At 43.5% G+C, this 21,278-nt stretch overlaps 1 protein-coding gene across 1 annotated transcript in view; it reads right to left on the bottom strand.

Moving 5' to 3' along the window:
- Nucleotides 1-21,278, bottom strand: part of DCBLD2 (discoidin, CUB and LCCL domain containing 2) — a 540,831-nt gene that overhangs the window by 334,011 nt on the left and 185,542 nt on the right. The window lies entirely within an intron of this gene.

The following is a 21,278-nucleotide window of genomic DNA, read 5'->3' as shown; positions in this document are numbered from 1 at the left end:
TTCTTTTATTAATCATACCATACATACAGAGGCGTTCGCCAGAGAGGGGAGTATTCTGATTCTCTGTTTCATTTTATACATGACAAACGAGAAACACAACACAACAGTGAATATCATGTCAGCACCACAGTCTGTCATATAATGACATAGTAAAAAAGATCCAAGGCCCATGCATCACTAAAACTTATGGAAGGGTACTGGCGGCGTCTTCAAATCCCATTAGGGTCTGCTCATGGTGGCTGGATGGATTTCGTGAGTCTAGTATCAGAAGGTAATCTCTCTGTGGCTGCCAAATATCTTTTGGTCCAGAGGTGGGTGGTTGAAGGGCTGTATACAACTCACTGCTAGTATCACATTGTATTAGGCTTTTTATCCACACCGCTACTATAGGTGGGAGTTTGCTCCCCCAGTGGATGGACACCTCCCGTTTGGGCTAAAGTAATGACAACATATCAACACAGCTTTGGGCACGTCGTGCACATAGCCCAGTAGAGCTAATAAAGGGGAGGGTTCAAGGGCAATGTCAATCATCAAAGCAAGTCTAGTAAATACCTCTCTCCAGTATGGTGCAATACTATTACATACCCATGTTACATGGGCAAAGTCTGCAACCTCTGCAGGGCATTTCAGGCAATAGGGTTTATGGGCAGAGTAAATACAGGCTACTGTTGCAGGTGTGACATTTGCTCTGCGCATACAAAAAATACTGCATAAGCTTACGGTGATGGTTAAAAGACGAGGCACGTCTGTGCACAACAGGCAAGGGGGTGCCCCAAATCGGTTTCCCATGCAGCCCTGGCTTTTGAGTCTCGAGCTGGTAGAATGCCCTGATAGGGGGCGGCGTGGCTTCGGCGCCGAGAGAAATGGCCGCTATACTGAGGAGCTCCGCTGCGACGAAGCAGAGTCAATACTCCTCAGAGTGCTGGCGCCACCTACGAGGTCCGCTAACCGCATTTTCCAGCAACGGATATCTTGCTGCCATTATCGCTATTATTGCCGCCGCATGGGGTGAGCAGTTCATTGACTTTCAGCGCTTCCCTGCAATTGTCGGATCGCGTCTGACCTCGTCCACCATTTTACAGTGTTTGCCGCCCGATATGCGCTACACAGCTCTCCTCACTCGATAATTGGTGTATAAATGTGGTACAATCCGAATATTTTTTCCTCTAGGATTGTTTGCCTTCAGTGAGGTTTTTGACCCCGAACAGATTTGGATTATGGGTCGTTTTTCTCTCACCTTTTCAGCCCACAGCTCTGCATTATCCGCCATTTTGAGGTGGGCTTTACCTCATAAGTTCAATTCTAATCTCTTCTAATGTGTTTCCTCTATAATTAACACTTTTTTTTAATCTTCGGAAAGAGCTTACATAATGTGGAATTGCCATAGCTAATTTCAAGGAGAAAATTGTATCTTTCAAGAGTTTACATCTGCATACAGTCCTTTGCAAGTATGTGCATTGCAGCTCTTGATTACCAATATTTCTGGTTGTGAATCAGTTTTTTCTCCTATAATGACATGTTTTTTTCTCTTTTTTGAGAATTAGTTTTTGATACTTATTCCCCTTTTAAGTTTTTGGAACCTTCAACTTCTGGAACTTATTGCATTCCGTTTATACATCTAGCTCTTTCCATGGCAATGTCACGATATAACCGTACCTCCTCTCAGCAGGTTAATTCTTCTACAATTTCACTGGAGGATGCCAATCCTTTCAATGTTTTACAAGAGAATTTAGAAGACGCAGCCAGCGATTCGCCTTCCACAAAATGTGCCTTTCCTCACACTTCTCGCTCGAATACCAAAACTACTGCTAAATTATCTTCTTCATCTACTTCTACAGGGAAACTAGTATAAACGAATCCCCCATCACCTACAAATACAACTTCTTCTATCTCTATGGAGCTTCTACTAGAAGAAATTTGTTCACTTAAACCTTACATGAAGGAAATCAGTTCGCTCAAACCCTACATGGCAGACACCAACGCTCGCCTTCAAATTCTCGAGGACAAGTGGTCCCATACGGAGCAAAAAGTTGATCATCTTGAGAAAACCATCACCTCAGTTCAAGTTTTTACTGACCAAGTTCCCAATATACACAGAGAAATTAAAAATCTTAAGACCCAAGTGGAAAATGTGGAAAATTGAAACCGGCGTAATAACCTTCGAATTTACGGCCTAGCAGAGAATCTTGAAGGATCAAACCCCATAACATGTTTTCAATCCTTCCTACCTCAGCTACTTGGCCTACCAAATTCTCCAGCTTTAAACTTCCAACGAGCTTATTGTCTGGGTCCACCCTCTCGTGCCTCTACCTCTTCCTCTTCCACTGTAAAACCTAGAGTTGTTATTTTGTACTTTCTGGAGTATACTGGCTTACTCAAAGTTCTTCAGGCTGCCAAGCAGAAAGGGAAAATCACTTGGAATGGTTCCAATCTCTTCTTTGCACAAGATTACTCCAAAAGTACCGCAGATCGTCGCAAGAAGTTTTTGGATATGAGACCTGCTCTTCGCTCCTTGAATACCCGCTATGGTTTATTTCATCCTTGCCTATTTAAAGTGACTTACAACAACAAGACGAACTATGAAGATCTGGGCTTGCTTCAGCAATTTCTTGACTCTTGTTCAAATGAATAGAAGGAATTCCCTCGTTCATAATTACTGCGCATAAATTCTACTTGTATTGGAGTATGTCCAGTCTCGTTGTCCCCCTTTTTGCACTTCCCCCCTCTTGTATATGTGTAACGGGGTGTACAGAAGGGCATCGGATGGCACGCAGGACTCAGAGCCTCCAGGTGCCGGTCTCCCTCGAGCAATGAGAGCGACCGAGGGGAGGTTCGACCTAATAACTGTTCCCTCCCCCCCCTTCTCTCTCTCTAAACCACAGGACCCGGGTGCAAGCTGGACTGAGCCGAACGCCATGGACTGGCCCTTTAATTCAGGAGAGGACGCCGAGTGGGAGGAGCCGACCTATCCGACTTGCCCCTCAAAAGGAGAGCCCGACGGGTCACAGGTGTGCTTGTTCACCTGGAGGACGGAAGGAGAGAGTGCGCGGAGAATAGATCGTCGAGAGGAGGAAGCTAAGGACCGGAGGACCGGACTGCAGGAGGAGAGAGCGGGAGACGTCAGTGGAGAAGCCGAGAGCCGGACTCCGAGAGCGGGAGAAGGAAGTCAGACGTCAGGAGAGGAGACGAGAGCAGATTCGGCGCCTGCCACGGACGGAGTGAAGCCAGGAGGCCACCGTTCCCACGAGCCGCCCAGCCACTCACCCAGGGGAGGTGCGTGGCTCCTCCAGGTACGTGACCGGTTAAGGGGCTGGGTAGGAGGTCAGCGTACGCTAGGTACAACTCCCCGGGACGTCTAACACCCCCGGTACCCTTCCTGTGCACGTACCCCCACCACTCACTCGATATATATAGCACAGGTGATCCCCTCACTCCCTACCCTGCACGGATTGTTTACGGAACAAACGCCTGACACTTTTCCTCTCTTCTCTTTGGGGGATTGCTGGAGAGCTACTCCGCTTGTCGGGACGGACTCCGAGGAGGAAGAAACTCCATCCAGAGGACCGGAAGAAGGAGAAAGTCCACCATCGTAGACGGAGCAGAAGCCGGTCCCCACGGAGATACCCCAACCGGAAGAGCTGTACAGACCAACTCTTTGCTTCAATAAAACCTCAGTTACCACGAGCACGACTCTTGCCCATATCTGCTGCGCCGCATCCCGCCCACATCGTAACAGTGGTGGAGAATGCGGGCAATGTGAATCCCGATATAGAGATGGAGACCCTCCTTCAAGAGCTCATTAAAGGACAGGAGAAACTCGGCTGGGTTGCCGAACAGCAGTTGACCTCGGCCCAGGCAGACCGCGAGATTCTAAAGAAAGCCCTAGCAGCCAGAGAAGACACCCAACAGGCGTGGGTGGATCCCGGCCCCACAGGCGGAACCAGAGTGGAGGGTACTATTCCCCATGGCTCCTCCGCAGTGGCCCTGCAAAAATATCATGCGGGAGACGACCCTGATGCGTTTTTGCTTAATTTCGAAAGAGCCGCGAGGGCCTGTGGGTGGCCCATGAGCAAATGGCCCTTCTTCTTAGCGCCCCTCCTGTCTGGCGAGGCGCAAGCCGCCTACCAGGTCGCCAACCCCAACGGCGATACCTCATATCCGGATGTTAAGAAAATTATTCTCGATCATCTTGGACTGGACACAGAGGCCTATAGAATAAGGTTTCGGAAGGAAAGGGGCACCCCCGGTGAGACCCCCAAAACTCTATTTGTGAGGCTGAAGATGGCCGCCGACAAATGGCTGACCCCTTCCACCAGCACCAAGACCGAGATCATGGACCGTATCTATCTCGAACAATTCCTGGAAGCCCTTCCCTATGCTACGCAACGGTGGCTCCGACAACATCACAACTTGACCACTGCAGAAGCCGTGGAGATGGCCACCACGTTTTCTAGAGCACAACCCCGCTCCTCGGGGTGGGAACCAGAGCGCCCCCAGAAGCCTCCGGTGAAACAAGAGAGACGCCCCGTCCAGCGTCCCATCGAACACCCGAAACCCCGTAGCTGGAAGCCAGACATTCCCACCTCCTCTGGTCCACAATGCTTCGATTGTGGGAACTGGGGCCACATCGCCAGATTTTGCCCCACCAAGAAACCCCAGGAAGAACCAATGGAGGTCGGATACTTGCCAAGGACAGTGCTATACTCCGCCGAGATGGGGAGCACCTATCGGGTGAGTGTACAGGTGAACGGATCCGCTATTCAAGCTTTATTAGACTCAGGGTGCCGGCAGTCAGTTATTCAGGCCCAACATGTCCTCAGGTCACAATATCTGTATCCTCAAACAGTGGCCATAAGATGCGTACACGGGGATGTTAGAACCTACCCCCTTGCTCAGATACCCATAGCACCCAAAGGAGGTCCCCAGCAGCTAGTAAGAGTAGGGGTCCTCCAGACCCTCCCGGAACCCTTAATCATAGGGACCGACAATCCCCGGTTTCTTCAATGGTTCGGGCAGAGCCTAGGTACAGGAGAATCCAGCTCACAAACCCCAAAACCAGCCCTTCTGACTCCTGAACCCTGGGTAATGGACCGGAGCTTTAAATTTGCACAAAGTAACGACCCTACGCTTTTGAATGCCTGGGAGCAGGCCCACCAGGAGATTGACACCCCTCATCCTCGCTACCCCAGGTTTCTCATTTCCAAGGACCTGCTGTACAGACAGGCAAAGGAAGATGAGCCAGAACAGTTACTGGTACCTGTCTCGTACAGAGAACAAATCCTATTCTTCGCCCACACTCATCTAGTAGCCGGGCACACCGGGAGCGAAAAGACCACACAAAGTATATTACGATTTTTCTACTGGCCCGGTATATATAAGGATGCCCACCGATATTGCCAGGAATGCAGTATATGCCAAACGAAGAACATGACTAGGCCTCCGGCAGTGCCTCTCCAACCCCTACCCATTATCGGAAAACCCTTCGAAAGAGTCGGTATGGACATCATCGGTCCCTTACCAAAAACCCGAAAAGGACATCAGTACGTTTTGGTGTTAGTCGATTACGCCACCAGGTTTCCGGAGGCTTTTCCCCTCACTGCTACCACCACGAAGCAGGTTGCAGACAGAATGATTGAGCTATTCAGCCGAGTGGGGTTCCCAAAAGAGCTACTGACAGATCAGGGAACCCCCTTCGTCTCCCGTCTGATGAAGGAAGTGTGCAAGTGTCTAGATGTGCACCAAATCAGAACTTCCGTATACCACCCGCAGACGGATGGTTTAGTTGAACGCTATAACCGCACCCTAAAAGCGACATTGAGGAAAATGATGGAGGTCAATGGGAACGAATGGGACCAAATCCTTCCCTTGGCTCTGTACGTAATAAGAGGGCAACGCCAAAGCAGTCTCGGAGTATCGTCCTTTGAGCTTCTTTATGGTCGTCAACCCCGCTCTCTGATGGAGATGACAAAAGAAGCCTGGGAGAACGAGGTTCCAGAAGAAACCTCCGCCACACTGGACTATGCCCAGAACCTCAAATCCAAATTGGGAAAACTTAGAGACCTGGCCTATGCAAATATGGGGACTAGCCAGCAAAAACAGAAACAAGCCTATGATAAAGGCAAGAAATGGAGGCAGTTGAGGGAAGGAGAGTGGGCCCTTGTATTATTGCCCTCTTCCACTCAGAAGTTTCGTGCCAGTTGGACCGGACCCTACCGAGTGGTCAAAACCATCGGAAAAACCACCTATTGCCTGCAGATAGGACCCAGAAAAACTCAAACCTACCATATAAACATGCTAAAAAAGTGGTTAGGGACCCCTCCCGCAGATGTGCAAGTAACAACTAGTGTAAACCCTCACAGTTCCACAAGAGACCAGCTGAACATCAATGAGGAGTTGACTCAAGACCAAAAAGATGATATACAGACACTCCTCCACAGACACGAGGGATTGTTCTCCGACCAGCCCGGACGAACCAACCTGGCAGAACATTGCATAAACACCCCACCGGAAAAGGTCGTTAATATCAAACCCTACCGGGTGCCTGAAGCCAGGAGAACTGCCATCCAGAAAGAAGTACAAGACATGTTGGAGCTCGGGGTGATAAGACCGTCAACCAGCCAATGGTCAAGTCCTATAGTCATGATTCCCAAGCCGGACGGTAGCCGGCGCTTTTGTATGGACTTCCGAGCCCTCAATGAGATATCTGAATTTGACGCTTACCCAATCCCTCGCGTGGACGAACTCATAGAACGCCTTGGGGAAGCCCGATACATAACGACACTCGACCTTACAAAAGGATATTGGCAGGTGCCCTTACGGGAGGAGGACAAAAAGAAGACCGCCTTCAGCACTCACGAGGGACATTATGAGTTCACCGTCCTCCCGTTCGGGCTCCACGGGGCACATGCCACTTTCCAAAGACTCATGAATACCGTTCTTGCCCCCGTGTCCTCTATGGCCTCGGCCTATTTAGACGACATCGTCATACACAGCAAAACCTGGGAGGAACATCTGCAACATATTCATCAGGTGTTTCAAGAACTGGAGAAGGCGGGACTCCGAGTAAACGCCAAGAAATCCAGGCTAGCCTACCAGAAGGTGAAGTACCTCGGCTATGTCTTGGGACATGGCATGATAGAACCGCAGATAGAGAAAGTTAGGGCAATAGCGGACACTCCTTTTCCCTCCACCCGAAAAGAAATGAGGGCCTTCCTAGGGTTTGTGGGGTATTATAGGAGGTTCATCCCCCTCTTTGCGGACATTGCGGCCCCCCTTACGGATGCCCTACGACAGCCAGGGAAATCCAACACCCCCATCAAACCCACGGAATGCATGGCCAATGCCTTCAACCACCTGAAGCGCATCATAACCACCACCCCTGTGCTAACGTCACCAGATTTCTCGGTCCCGTTCCTGCTTCACACAGATGCCTCAGAGTACGGCATAGGCGCAGTATTGTCCCAGATAGGCAAGGACGGGCTTGAGCACCCGGTGGTATATGTCAGCCGTAAACTCTTTCCCCGAGAGTTAAAATATGCCACCATTGAAAAGGAGTGTTTGGCAGTGCGATGGGCTATTGAAAAGCTGGCTTACTATCTAGAGGGTCGACCGTTCCACCTGTACACTGACCATGCTCCCCTCTTGTGGATGTCACGTAATAAGTCCAACAATGCCAGGGTCATGCGCTGGTTCCTGGCGTTACAGCCCTACACCTTCACGGTGTACCATAAGAAGGGGACTGAGAACATTAATGCGGACTATCTTTCTCGTCATCCACTCCCCGATCGGGAGCGTCCTAGGGGGGAGGTGTGTAACGGGGTGTACAGAAGGGCATCGGATGGCACGCAGGACTCAGAGCCTCCAGGTGCCGGTCTCCCTCGAGCAATGAGAGCGACCGAGGGGAGGTTCGACCTAACAACTGTTCCCTCCCCCCCCCTTCTCTCTCTCTAAACCACAGGACCCGGGTGCAAGCTGGACTGAGCCGAACGCCATGGACTGGCCCTTTAATTCAGGAGAGGACGCCGAGTGGGAGGAGCCGACCTATCCGACTTGCCCCTCAAAAGGAGAGCCCGACGGGTCACAGGTGTGCTTGTTCACCTGGAGGACGGAAGGAGAGAGTGCGCGGAGAATAGATCGTCGAGAGGAGGAAGCTAAGGACCGGAGGACCGGACTGCAGGAGGAGAGAGCGGGAGACGTCAGTGGAGAAGCCGAGAGCCGGACTCCGAGAGATGGAGAAGGAAGTCAGACGTCAGGAGAGGAGACGAGAGCAGATTCGGCGCCTGCCACGGACGGAGTGAAGCCAGGAGGCCACCGTTCCCACGAGCCGCCCAGCCACTCACCCAGGGGAGGTGCGTGGCTCCTCCAGGTACGTGACCGGTTAAGGGGCTGGGTAGGAGGTCAGCGTACGCTAGGTACAACTCCCCGGGACGTCTAACACCCCCGGTACCCTTCCTGTGCACGTACCCCCACCACTCACTCGATATATATATAGCACAGGTGATCCCCTCACTCCCTACCCTGCACGGATTGTTTACGGAACAAACGCCTGACACTTTTCCTCTCTTCTCTTTGGGGGATTGCTGGAGAGCTACTCCGCTCGTCGGGACGGACTCCGAGGAGGAAGAAACTCCATCCAGAGGACCGGAAGGGACCCGGAAGAAGGAGAAAGTCCACCATCGTAGACGGAGCAGAAGCCGGTCCCCACGGAGATACCCCAACCGGAAGAGCTGTACAGACCAACTCTTTGCTTCAATAAAACCTCAGTTACCACGAGCACGACTCTTGCCCATATCTGCTGCGCCGCATCCCGCCCCAAATCGTAACAATATTGTGTTTTGTGCTCTGTTCTCTATATCCTGTATTGTACTCTGATTTTGGTGTGATTTTATTTTGTTAATATATTTCTTTTGACTTTTTCTAGATGCGGTTTTGTGACCCTTTGAGTTATTCATTCTTCCTGTTCACTTGGAGGTCGTTCTCCCTGCACACGTCTTTGTGGTCCGGTGTGTTCATTTCCTCATGTGGCTCCACCACCCCCAATTCCACTGTTTTCCTGTGGTATGTCTCCTCATTGTCCTTCTTCAATGTCATATGAATTACATCTTTGATCTTTCCTACCTTCTCTTTTTATTGTTCTTCTCCCGGTCTTTCCCTTCTCTCTTTTGTTCTATCTTTATTCCTATACTACCCAATCTTCTTTTTCTTATTATATCTCTTATCTTTATCTTGTTCGTCTACTTAATCCTGAATCTATTTTTCTCTTTTGCCTTCTCTCTTCTTCTTCCCCTAGGTAATAATGTTTTGCAACATTATATTGTTTGTTCATTCGTTGGTTACATTCTCTTTTGCAGGTACTTTTTATCTGTTTTTAGAAAACTTGTGCATGTTCTTATTAGCAATAGAATCTTGAACTATTTTCTTACCTGTTTTAAGATCATTCTTGTTTATGTTCTATTTGATAGACACTATTTTGATGCTTTTATACTAATTGTGCATGTTCATTTTAACTGTTCTCATTTAGAGTTTTAACTTGGAACGTTAAAGGAGTTAATAATCCTATAAAAAGACGTGTGTTAACTCACCTAGCTAAATTAAATACTGATATTGCTTTTATTCAAGAGACTCACTTATCAGAGGTTGAAGCTGCTAAACCAATTTTCAGTAGTGCATCAGGAGAATGATCTTGAGGGTCGTTGGGTAATTGTTAAATTACTTATTGATCAAATACCTTTAGTTCTGTTCAATGTTTATGCTCCTGTTAATGTTGATAACATGTTTTGGAATTTGATCTCAGATAAACTTGTCATGTTTGATGATGATTATATTATTTTTGGAGGCGATTGTAACCAAGTACTCAATCCCATTTTAGACAGGCATTCCTCTGTAAAATTCTCTAATACCAAGATGCACTCGCAATTCACTTCCGCCATTCGCCGCAAAGCTTTAACTGACATTTGAAGGCTTTGCAATCCGGACTTACAGGAATACACTTTTTACTCTACCCCTCACAACTCACAATCTAGAATAGATTATCTTTTCTTTAGTAAATCTTTGTCCCAACTCGTCTCACATTTAGAGATTGGCTCTATTTTAATATCAGATCACGCCCCAGTTTCTGTAGACTTTGATTTGTTACCATTTTCCCCTCATGCTGGTAGATGGCGTTTTAATAATTCACTACTATCAGATCCTAACTTCACAGGCCAATTCACATCTGTTGCATCTGAATTCTTCTCTATTAACTCTACTCCAGAATCTTCCCCTGTAATGATTTGGGACTCTTTTAAAGCTGCAGCTAGGGGTTGTATTATAAATGTTGTTTCCTGGAAAAAGAAGTTTTTTGAAATCTAACTTACCCAGTTACGAGCCAAAAATTAAGCGTCTTGAATATTCTTATCGCTCTAATTCGGAGGTCTCCTTAAAGAATCTTATTGAAGCAAAAATATCTTTTAATAAGTCCTCCACAGAAGCTGCTTCCTCTTATCTTTTAAGGAGCAGTGCTCATTATTATGGAGGCCAGAACAAGATGGGCAAATTATTTGCAAGTTATTTAAAATTCGTCAGGAACGGACTAAGATTGACTCCATTCGTAACAATGCTGGCGTCTCCTTATTCAAAGATGATGACATTCTTAATGAATTTGTCTCTTTTTATAAGAATTTATACACACCAGAGCAACAACCTTCCTATGCTGCACTTTCCTCTTTCTTTAACCCGATTCCCCCCCCTCTTGCATTTGACGCGGATCTTACCTCATTAGACTCGGATATTACTCTCTCTGAAATTAAAAATGCTGTTTTAAAATTAAATAGGGGTAAGGCTCCTGGCCCAGATGGTTTTACTACTGAATTTAATGCTCATTTTGCCTCCTTATTACTTCCACATCTTTTATCGCTCTATCATTCTTTCGTTAAGAACGGTTCTTCTTCTGGTTCTTTTCAAGAGGCTGTGATCTGTTTAATTCCCAAAGATAATAAAGACCCCTCTTTCTGTAAAAATTATCGTCCGATTTCCTTAGTTAATTTAGATTATAAGATATTTGCAAAGATCCTTGTCCTTCGTATTGACCCTGTCCTCCCCAATATTATTGGCCCAGAGCAATCTGGTTTTGTCAAAGGTCGATTATCTTCCGACAACTCCAGGGTTTTCTTTAATATTCTAAGTAAAGCCTCTTCCCTTAATTAGCCCATTGCTGCTATAGCATTAGATGCGGAGAAAGCTTTCGATAGGATTGGATGGGATTGTATGTTCCAAGCATTCAAATGGATTGGATTCCCTACTAAATTAATCTCTCTTATCTCATTATTTTATTCAGGACCGAAAGCCTCCATCTTTGTAAATTGAAAATCCTCTGAGTACTTTTCTCTTCTTAGGGAGTTTGTCAAGGTTGCCCCTTGTCCCCCCCCTTGTCCCCCCCTTTTATTTAGAATTGCCTTAGAGCCCTTTTTAATGACAATTCGGTTACATGACAGTATTTCTGGTTTTAACATTGATACTTCTCATGTTAAAATGTCTGTCTAAGCGGACGACTTTCTTCTTTATTGTTCCAACCCTTCTAGGAAGGCAAGAACCGGTGGCAGAAGATTTTCCATAAATGTGGCTACATTGTGGAACTCTCTTCCTCTGTTCCTGCGCTCGGAAACGAGCTTTTTAGGTTTTCGTAAACTTTTAAAAACATATCTGTTTCCTGCCTAATTCTTGTAATTCCTGTTCTGGCGTTTTCTCTCTGGATGAGCGCGGGGATGCCCAAGGGTAACCAGGCGCTATATAAATCTCGTTAATAATAATAATAATAATAATAATAATAATAATAATAATAATAATCTCCCTTCCAGCTTTCCTCTCTCCAGTTGATACTTTTTCTCAATTATCTGGGTACTGATTCAATTTGGATAAATGTGAAGTTCTTCCTTTAAATGTTCGCTGCTTGAAACAAGATTTTGTCTCTACTGGCTTTTCTTGGAACACTTTTAAAATTAAATATTTAGGCTTATGATTCTCTCCTACCATCCCGGAAACTTTGAAAAGTAATTTTGATCATCTTTCAAAGACCTTGCCTGCGTCTATTGATCGTTGGCATCCACTTTTTCTCTCCTGGTGGGGTCGTCTAGACTCTATTAAGATGATGCTTTCTCCGCTAGTTCTCTATCTTTTATCCATGATTCCAGTCCATATCCCTGGTTTCTTTTTTTTTAATGTATGCTATTTTAAACAAGTTCCTTTGGAGGAATAAACCCCCTCGAATAGCTCTTAATGCTCTCAAAGATGATAAACTTTCTGGTGGTCTCAAATTTCCGGATTTCAAATCTTATTATGCTTTCTCCTTGAGGCAAGCTTCTCGCTGGCTCTCTCATGATCAAGAACACAGTGTTTATCCTCCTATCTGGTTGAACATTGAGAAATACTTTATGGCTCCTTTTCATTTTAATGAATCTCTTGCTTTCACTAACAATATCTCTTCTTTTCACCCTCCAGTGATCTCCCAAAGGCGTAAAATATTAATACCTCTTCTTCCATCCTCCTATCCTGCTTTTTCTTCATTAGATCAGCAACCTATTTGGCACAACCACTTATTACGCATTAAAGGCCGTACCATTTACTGGAAAACAGTGAGATCCAAAGGTCTACTCTGGATTTCTCAATTACTATCTAACAATCTTCCTCTCTCTTTTTCGGATCTTCAATTAAAATTTTCTTTACCTTCTTCCTGTAAGTCTCAATATGACTCACTTCTCCTCCCTCTTTTGCATTATCTTTTTTCCTTGCCATCCAAACCCAACATTCCTGCCAAATGTTCCAGTCTCTTTCCTTTACTATCTTCTACTACTTTGGCCTCTTCTCTTAATAGAAATCTATTTTTCCCTTCTGACAGACTCAAGAGTAAATGTGAATTGGCCTGGGAAAATGATATTGTAGAATGTTGGTCTATTCCTTTTTGGGACAAACTATGGTTAAAAATTCACAAAACGTCAATAGCAGCTAACATCTCTCAGACCTTATATTTCATCTATAAACGCCTTCTTTTTACTCCGATGAAATTAGCCTCATTTTCCTCAGATCTTCCTTCAGACTGCTGGTCATGTAAAGGTTCTTCAGCCAATTTAAAGCATATGCTTTTTGATTGCCCCTCTCTTTCCCGTTTTTGGCATCTAGTTTGGTCCCAAATTAACAACATTTTCAATCCCCAAATCCTTTTCTCCACTTCCAACATTTTTGGGTCCCGTATCACCCTCCTGGCCGTACTCTACCTCCATCCCCTCATTAATTGATCTGCTATTAGCAATAGCCCTACACCTAATTACTTCCAACTGGAAACAAGTTCAGAACATTATCTTTAGAGCTTGGTGTAATGCAGTTTGTTTTCATCACAGATTAGATACAGGCCATATGTAGTAAACTCACAAAAATTACTAGAATCATTTGAGCTTGAGTTTGTTGATTTATTGAGAAGTTAAATCTCCACACAGCTGATCATCTGCAAGTCCTGTCCTTTCCGTGCTACAGTACAGTTAACTCCCCAGCATTGAAACATAACATTCCAGATGTCATGACATTATAAACCCATGAAATCAGTGGTAAATGGCTAATTTAACTAAGCTAGCAAACAGAGTATTAAGCACTATAAACATTGTACATAGGATATAACATACCTTCCCTTCTACAAAATAAAACAGTTATAACAAAAATAAAATTTTATAAAATAGTTTTACAATTTCAATCACGAACTCTGCAAAGAAAAATAAGAACTAGTTTAAAAGATTATTCACGAAATCTACGAGGAATAATAGGAACTCTAGAACTTTTCCTTTTTTGTACACAAGAAGTAGATGGATTGGTAGATAGATTGATGTCATTACTTTCTTTTTCCTTTTCCCATGAAACATTGGACTTAGCTTTGACAATCTTCGATACATTCCACCAACACCCACCTTCGACTTGAACAGAATTGTTACCAATTCCGATAACCTTAACAGGATCACCAAATCTTCCCTTTCCTTTCTTGATATGCACAGGATTTTTGATTCTTACAAAATCACCAACGCACAAATGAACCATTTTGACATTTTTTTTTGTCAAACCATTCCTTTTTTTTACTCTGCATAAGATCAACATTGGTTTTAACATTTTCCATAATCAACTCAATATCAACAAAAGAGTCAAACCATTTGTTCATCCATCCTGGACGAAAACTGGTATTGGCTTTTCTACCTCTTAGATCTTCAAAAGGACAACACTTGGTAGTAGAGTGTGGTGTAGTCCTGTAGAACCACAGCATGCCTTCCAGAGAAGACAACACATCATGCTTTCCCTTGACAGCCCATTTGACACATTCTCCAACAACCCAGTTCATTCTTTCCACCAGTCCATTCGCCTGTGGATAATATAACGAGCTCTTGAGGTGTTTTATGCCACTGGAATTAAGAAAACACTGAAACTTGTGACTCACAAATTGAGAACCATTGTCTGAGACCAGAAATTGTGGAAACCCTTCCCTCAAGAACACTTCCTTCAAAAACTTGATGACACTGGTAGAACTAGCCTCTCTAACAACTTTCACCTCCGGCCACTTGGAAGAGTAATCTATCAAAACAATGATATATCTCATACCCGAAGGTAAAACTTCATAAGGACCCATTATATCGATACCTATCTTAACCCAAGGTCCAGGAGGACATTCAATGGAAGATAGAGGTAGAGTATTCACTTTGAGTGTTTTCTCTGACGAAGAGCACAATAGACAATTCTCTACAGCAATCCTAATCTCATTGTCCATTCTAGGCCACCAAAAGTTTTCACAGACCCGCCGTATAGTAAGTGATATACCTAGATGCCCTTCATGAGATTCTTTGACAATAACAGACCTAAATGAATGTGGAGGAACTAACTTGTCACACCTCATCAGTAAACCATCTTCCATAGATAACTCAGACTCAACCTTCCAATAAGGCTGAAGTTCACAAGAAAGAGACTTTTCCTTCGGCCAACCTTCCTTTACATACATGCAGATATCCTGAAGAATGTTGTCATCAGAAAAGGCCAACTTCCACTTTTCTTCTGATCCAACAGCTAAAATGGGAATGTCTACAGATGACACAAAACAGTCCTCATCATCCTCATCACACAACTCTTTAAAACCTGTACCCTCACTAATAAGAACTTTGAGGAAAACGTAAAAGAAAGTCAGCCCTGATATTTTTGTCACTAGCAATATGTGTAATATTGAACTGATACTGTAACAGTTTGTTAACCATCCTGGTGATTCTCGGTGTACAACACTTGCTTGGGCCAGAAGACAATATTGAAACAAGAGGCTTGTGGTCCGTGATTAAATTAAAGTGTCTTCCCCAAATATACGGACGATATTTGTCAATAGCCCACAAGCAAGCTAACAGTTCTTTCTCGATCACAGAATATGGTTTTTCTGAACCCCTAAGAACTCTTGATGCAAAAGCAACCGTAAATTCTTGATCACCAGACTGCTGAGTAATAATTGCTCCTAACCCTTCTTTGCTAGCATCGACAGTAATAAAACATGGCAACTCCGGGTCAAAAGGCGTAAGAGCATCACTTTTCCTTAAAGCATCCTTAACCGCCTCAAAAGCACGGTCACAGTCTGATGACCATATAAACTTCATAGAAGACTTAAAAAGGTTGCTGATAGGTCTGACTTTAGAAGCATAATTGTGGACAAATCGAGAGTAGTACTCTAGCAACCCCAACAACGACTTTACACCAGTCTTGTCGCTGGGTACAGGTGCATTCATGATAGCATCAATAAGAATTTGCCTGGGCTTAATTCCTCCAGAGGATAACAGATGTCCTAGATATTCAATTTCACTGCATGAGAACTTGCACTTTTCATTTTTTAATACTACACCATTTCTCTTAAAAATTTCTAAAACATTTCTGATGATGTTGTCATGGGATTAGTTATCTTTGGCATAAATAAGGACGTCATCCTGAAACACCAGGACCCCGTCTACACCCCTCAACATATTCTGCATAACCCTCTGGAACACCGACGCCGCAGAAGCGAGCACGAACGTCATCCTCTTATAACGGAACGTTCCAAGAGGTGATACAAAAGTAGTCAAGGAGCGTGAATCAGGATGAAGTTCTATCTGGTGGTAGGCGCTAGCCAAATCTAACTTTGAAAAAACGTTTGCACCTTTGATACTTGAAAACAAATCTGTTATTTTAGGCAAGGGATGAGAGTCAACCCAGATCTCCTTGTTGAGTGATCTGAGATCAACACATACCCTCAACTTTCTATCTCATTTGCGTGCAACCACTAAAGGTGACAACCATAGAGAATAATCAGTTGGTTCTACGATTCCCTTCTCACACAGAGAGGAGAGTTCTTTGTTAAGATCCTCTCTAATGCTAAACAGGACACCCTTTAGTTTATGTTTGATAGGAGTTGCACCTTTTTTTACAATTATCTTGTGCTTGAACCCGATGATTTTTCCCAACTCATTGCTAAAAACAGTTGGAAATTCACTAATCCACTTAGTGCTTTATTCTTCACATGTAACCAGCTTAACTTGTTCTTTAGTGCCTGGTTTAAGTTGCATCCCAAATAAGCCTTGATGGAGCCAGCCTAAGATGTTTAATCCCTTGACAGCTACGTAAATCTTGCCTCTAATTTTCCTTCCCTTGAAAATGAGAAAATCCTCAATGAAACCAAGTAAATCTATTTTCCTTCCCTCATAAGAGACTGGTGATCGATCAGGAGGAAACAAATCTCTTTTACCCCATGTTTCATAGAAAGGTTTTTGTGTTATCATGGTAATTCTAGAACCAGAGTCGACTAGTAAATTAAGTTTCTTATCACCCACTGTGATCTCAACAATAGGCTCAACACAAGATGAAGGATCACCAGTAAGTGGTATTGCATACTCATTAGAAACCAACTGTTCTTGTACAACAGAAACAATTTCTTCATCTGAATCATTATCATCAGATTCTAATATACAAGCTACAGATTTCTTTTGAAATTTCTTCTTCAAAAACACAGTAGCAAAATGTCCAACTTTTTTACAATAGTTACATGTTGAGTTAAATGCTGGACATTTAAATCCCTTCCCATGAGAAGGACTACCACATCGTAAGTAGACATTGCTAGGTATAGAATTATCAGATTTTGTTTTTGAAGAAAAGTTATTTCCTTTCTTTGCAAACTTGTTTCTATTTTTTTTTATTGGACCCACAAAATTGATAGCCTCAGCTGGTTTATACACCAATTCCTTGAGTGATATATGTGAGGTTTCAGTACTTTTTGCAACTTTAATGGATTCATCAAGTAATGGATTGTCTGTCCATAGATAACAACTTTTGTCTAAGTTGTTTATCTTTGCAATTCCCAACAAATTGATCACCAATCAACTGTTCGGTAAAATTCTCGAAATGACACACTGAAGCAAGTTTCCAGAGGACAGAAACATAAGCATCTACATCTTCCTTTTCAGACTGTTTTCTCTTAAAGAACTTGTGTCTTAGTAAAATCAAATTAGATTGTTTATCAAAACGTACTTTAAGTTTTGCTACAGTGCATTGATATTCATCCAAAATGTCCCCATTGTCAGGCAAATCGGGTAAATGTTTGAAAATCTATCTCCCCTCGAATCCTAATGAGTCTAATAATAACTATTTCTTCCTTTCTGGACGATATCTTAGAGCCCCTATTGCACCTAGATATGTTTCAAAGGCATCAAACCATACATCCCACTTCACAGGAGGCTCTCCTGGAGTCTCAAGAAAAGAAGGAGGCGCATTAACAGATTGTAAAGAGGACATTATACAATATAAATATTTCAAACAGAAGAAAAATGGTTAATTCCTCAATACCAAATGCACAATTTCTGGAGATGAATAAATTGACACAAAAGCGTGTTTTCCTTTGAATATTGAAAAGTGAGCGGATCACTGCAATTCGCTTGTTATTGATGTAGAAAAAGTGTAAGTATTTACTCCACTCCGTTGTATTGAACAGTGTGCGAATCACTGTGCAAATCACTGCAATTCGCTTGTTGATGACAGGCGGATATTTAAAAGTGTGAGAATCACTGTGCATATCACTGCAATTCACTTGTTGATAAGACAGCTGGATATTTAAAAGTGTGCGAATCACTGTGCATATCACTGCAATTCGCTTGTTGATAAGATAGCTGGATGTTTAAAAATGTGAATAACTGTAATACACTAGTAGACTGTGCGAGTAAAATGAATATTTCTATCGAAAACCTTGAGAAAAATTAGAGATTAAAGCCATCATTAAAAAAAAAAAAACAGCTTTTTGATGTAATAATCTTCACTTGAAATGGACAAAGAATGTAGAACATAAATCTACCAAACAGAAAGATTTATTGTGACATCACAGTGGGTAAATCTTGAATGACGTTCTGGTAGACCCCTGAGTGCGCTGTACGTGGTTGGCAGCGTTGATTCTGGTTGGCATACAACGTGGTGTGCATGCACAATGACTAGTTCGCTGAACGTGGTTGGCAGCGTTGACTCTGGTTGGCATACAACATGGAGTTCATGCGTGATGACGAGCTCTTTAAATCTCGCGCTAGTATGATAACATTCTGGCAGCACGAGAAGGAAAACAATTATGGATGTTCGGTGCGCGAGGGGAATAGCGCGTTCAAGATGCCAACAGTTAGGTGAGTGCTTTCAAAAATAAACAAGGCAAGCACATAAAAATGAAGAATTAAAAATAGGAGACAAGATAGCAAAAGTTAGAACATAACATCCTCAGGAAATATGACGAAGATTCAGATAAGTAAAATCGAGCTGCACTGTGCATGAGAACTGAAAATCTCAACAGCCGCGGTATCAACCTTCCTTTTCTTTTCAGTACATTGAAAAATAGTTCTTGGAGGAGTACTCGTGCCACTTATATTAAAAATATTTTAGCATAAAACGAAAGTAGAAAGAAAAGAAGAGAAAATAAAAATAGTCACTTATCTGAATCAGTCCATAGGCTTGTAATCTATGAAGTAACCCCTAGATGGTGGTTTGAAAAGCACAAATCTTCAGGAAAGTAGATAATTGAAAGCAGCAGATGATACTCAAAGTCTTGAAATTGTGTGGATTCTGCTGTGTAGAGTCCTCGTCGCCAAATGTTGTAGTAAACTCACAAATGACTAGAATCAAGTGAGCTTCAATTGGTTGATTTATTGAGAAGTTCAAAATCCACACAGCTGATCATCTGCAAGTCCTGTCCTCTCAGTGCTACAGTACAGTTAACTCCCCAGCATTGAAACATAACATTCCAGATGTCATGACATCGTAAACCCAATGACATCAGTGGTAAATGGCTAATTAAACTAAGCTAGCAAACAGAGTATTAAGCACTATATACATTGTACATAGGATATAACACAATACCTTCCCTATTTCTTTATGCATTAAAATAGATCTTATATGGCTTCGTTTATCTTCATATCTAACGACCTCAGCCTTAGATTCTCCCACTACAGCTAACACTTCGGATGAAGTAAGGAAACCTCCATAATTTCTCTGTTGTCTTTTTTTTACTTTATTGTTCCTGATGTATATCTTCCGATATTACTCCTTTTTCCTTTTCATGTAATCTTCTGTTTATATTTCATATTGTACTTAATAATGCTAATGTTGTTGACTTAGAATTGTGATTCAGGTAATGCTTTATTATTCCTCTCCCCTTCTCCCCCCTCCCTTCTTTCTTTTCCTCCTTCTCTTTCCCATTTTTAATAGTCATAGGTTTTCATTGTATTTTTGCCTTTATGATATTTCTTTTTAGGTATACTATATTCTTTTCAATAAACTTTAAACTTAAAAAAAAGAATGCCCTGATAGGTGTGGTATATTTTAGAGATGAACCTACCTCCTTCTGTGTCAGTGATCTCGCAGGTCAGCAGCGAGAACTTGTTAGGAGCACAAACTGGTCCAAGTGGGTGGCATCTTTGAATCGTGCATCTTCCGTACGGGAGAACACATGCCCATCCAGGAAAATGTCTTCGAAGGTGTGTAAAGCATTTTTCATCAGTGTGCGCTGGACCAACCGTTCCCAGGTTATCGGAAGCAATGGTTGTCAACCAGAGGGATGCAAGAGAGTACAGGGTCTGTCCACCAGGCGTCAGAGTCAATCTTCTACAAGCCCAGCTGGTCATGCACAGACCTGCCAGTAGCAATGCCCTTAGTGGTGTCGGAGCTGCAAGGTCCGCTTTGGGTATGTAGTACAGTATGTAAGCATCTGTATGATACCACTGCTGGGCGAGTTTACACTGTGCAGCCAGACAGTATAGGCGCAAGTGAGGGACTCTGAAGCCTCCATTCTCATGAGAATACTAGGGTGTCCTACCCAATTTGAGGCTGCCTGCCTGCACAAATAAGTCTGGTCAGTATAATCCGCAAAGTCGCAAAGAACAAATTTGTCGGCAGAATGGTGACATTTTGAAAAAGATAAGAAACAGGGGGAGTACCACCATTTTAAAAATGGCAATGTGTTCCACCATGGACACAGAGGGTGTCTATTCCAACACTCTGCCTAAGTGGTCAGCTTGTCCACCGCCGGACCATAGTTTAAATGTATGACTTGTTCCTGGTCTCAATGTATATAAATGCCCAGATAGCGAGCAGAGCCGTCGCACACAGTCAAGAGGAAGTCACAGTGCCCCTGAGTGGTCGCATCTTCTAGTGGGAATAGTTTTGACTTATTCCAATAATATGGAGGCCAGATATGGTCACGTACCTAATTAACTCCCAGAGTATCAGAGGTAAGTTATCAGCAGAGTGCCATATAAAAAGTAATATATTGTCGCATAGAGTGAAACCAAAAGCAGGCCTGGTTTAAAGTGCAAGCCTGTGTAGATGTTAATCCTGGAGGTAGTGCTCCAACGGATCCATCGATATAATGAAAAGCAACTGTGAGAGGAGACAGCCCTATTGTGCCCCCGCGTGATTGAAAATGGAGCTGAAAGAGTACCATTAACCCTAATCTGAGCTGTCAGTAGTAAGTAAAGAAGAGATAGTAGGGAACAGAAGTTATGCAGAAAGCCCATTTTACTAAGAGTGGCTTGTAGGAACAGCCATTCCAACAAATCAAAGGTTTTCTCTGCGTCCAATACGGCGACCACGGGGTACAGTAGAGGATTTCTATTAAGAACAGCTCAGACTGTACGGAGGTTCAGAGATGTTGAGCACAGTGGGACGAAGCCTGATTGGGCCGGTGAGATAATCTGGTCCATCAGTAGTGCAAGGTGAGTTGACAGTAGTTTAGCTAAGATTGTGTT

This window comes from Lissotriton vulgaris, chromosome 8, assembly GCF_964263255.1.
Source record: "Lissotriton vulgaris chromosome 8, aLisVul1.2, whole genome shotgun sequence".
NCBI lineage: Eukaryota > Metazoa > Chordata > Amphibia > Caudata > Salamandridae > Lissotriton > Lissotriton vulgaris.
The sequence above is the reverse complement of the archived record's forward strand: the minus strand, read 5'-3'. Positions and strand labels throughout refer to the sequence as shown.